A 2,492-nucleotide genomic window follows, 5' to 3' on the forward strand; every position below is an offset into this window, starting at 1 on the left:
TTAGAATGAGGTTGTGTCCTTCCCTTGCACACCGCAGCCTTTATACCTGTCCGTGGACAGTAAAGTGGGTGTTCCTCACGTTTCATGGACTGGTCATCGAGTAGTTGTCTGCTCTTGTCACTCTCTGTCACTGCGCCAGTGCTGCCTGCACATTCCTGGGTAAATTTGTCTTAGATACTGCTGAAGCTGTGATGAACTAAGTGCTTACCCATGAACTTTAATTAGACTTTTATTGGGATGGGAGTGTCCCTCAGTATCTCAGGCTAATGCTCACCTCACTGCTTCCAGGCCAGTGACGAATCCACTGACCCAGGCCTTACCTGGCAGTCAGCAGGGTCAAGAACAGGTCTGTGGGCAACGCTGCACGTGCTGTCTTCGATGGCGCCGTCAGCACTCTCAGCTGTGAGCATTCAGTGTCTCGTCTCGTCAATCTCCTTAACGCAGTCTCTCCTGTGAGGCTCAGTGTCCCCTTGACTCACTCTCCTCTGGGGGCTCAGTGTCCCCTTAACGCAGTCTCTCCTGCGAGGCTCAGTGTTCCATTGACTCACTCTCATCTGGGGGCTCAGTGTCCCCTTGACTCACTCTCATCTGGGGGCTCAGTGTCACCTTAACGCAGTCTCTCCTGTGAGGCTCAGTGTTCCATTGACTCACTCTCATCTGGGGGCTCAGTGTCCCCTTAACGCAGTCTCTCCTGTGGGGCTCAGTGTCCCCTCCACTCATTTTCTGCTGTGGGAAGTTAGTGCCCTCTCACTTCACTCTTAGCTGTGAGGGTTCAGTATCACCTCACTCTTTGCTCTTTGCTGTGAAGTTTCAGAGACCCCAAAAAGCTGTGAGTGCTCAGTCTCCCTGCTGCTCACTCTAAACTGTAAGGGACCGATGTCCCCTCACCTCAGTCCCAGCTGTGGCTGCACAGTGCCCCCTCTTGTCACTCTCAGCTGTGAGGGTCCAGTGTTCTCTCTCTCACTCTCAGCTGTGAGGGCCCAGTGTCCCCTCAACTCACTCTCAGCTGTAAAGGCGCAGTGCTCCATCTCCTCAACGTACGCTCCATACACAAACACGCCATGGAAATGTGGAACATACTCAACTCTCTATCGCCTTCTTTACAGGGACCTGGACCAACGCATCCTCCGCCCCTGACATCAGCACCGCCATCCCAGACGGATACTAGATCCAGAGAAAAGACCGCCTCAACCCAGGAGGGGCCTTGTCTTTGCCCACAAGAGCACCCTCCACCTCACCACCTCCAGCAAAACCTTCCTTTCGGCCGAACAACTGCAGTTCCAAATCCAGACCACCCCCAAAGCCACACTTTGAGAATCCTCGTCTAGGGACCACACCTGGGCACCTGACGCAAACGATGCAGCCGGAGAACTCCACATCTGGATCTCCAACTTCGCAGACAATCTCGTCCCCCTACGCAACCCCGACAGACAACGCTAAAATCCTGGCCAACTCCATCAACTGCAAAGGAACTTTTCAGTGTCACTCATGAATTCACCAACCCACGCAGGGAAGCCACAGATATCAACCCCATCCCAAGACCGCTGCGACAAGCTTGGAACACTGTTTCCACCTCAAGATCAAAAACCTCTACGACAACTTCATCGGACATCCACAAGGTGCCACAGACGGCCCCTCAGAAACACCTGCCAGCCCACCATCACCAACTGGACACCGATCAGGGCCGACGACACCGCCTCGACCATGAAAAGCATCCACTCGGTTGGCCTCCACCAACCCCTGTTCCCCTCACATTTACCACAGAGCCGCAGCCGCCATCGCTCCCGAACTATAACACACTATCAACACCATCTTCAAAACAGGCACCTTCCCAGATGACTGGAAGCATGCAGAAGTCAGACCCCTGCTCAGGAAGCCCACAGCTGACACCACCGATCTCAAGAACTATTGTCCAATCTCGCTCCTCCCCTTCGCAGCCAAAGTTGCAGAGAAAACAGTCAACAGGGAACTGACAAGATTCATTGTAGAGAACACCATCCTCACTCCGTCCCAATCCAGATTCCGAAGCAACCACAGCACAGAGAACGCCCTCCTCGCCACCATAGATGACATCTGCACCCTCCTGGACCAAGGCTACTCTGCAGCCATCATCCTACTCGACCTATCAGTGGCCTTCAACACTGTCTCCCACCGCACACTAGTCACCAGACTACACGACACAGGCATACAAGGAACAGCCCTGGATCCGATCATGACTCACCGGAAGAAGCCAAAGGATCAGACACCCACCCTTCCTCTCTGACCCCACGAAAATTACCTCCGGATTCCCACATTTTTTATCCCTGAGCCCCACCCTCTTCAACATCTACATGACCTCCCTCACAGCCATCGTCCAACAACACGGCCTCATCATCGTATCCTTCTCTGATGACACCCAGCTCATCCTCCCCCTCACCAAAGACACCACCAATGTCAAACTCAACTTCCAGAAAGGAATGCAAGACATCGCAGTCTGGATGACCAACAGCTGC

Source organism: Lissotriton helveticus, chromosome 5_1 (genome assembly GCF_964261635.1).
Source record: "Lissotriton helveticus chromosome 5_1, aLisHel1.1, whole genome shotgun sequence".
Classification (NCBI taxonomy): domain Eukaryota; kingdom Metazoa; phylum Chordata; class Amphibia; order Caudata; family Salamandridae; genus Lissotriton; species Lissotriton helveticus.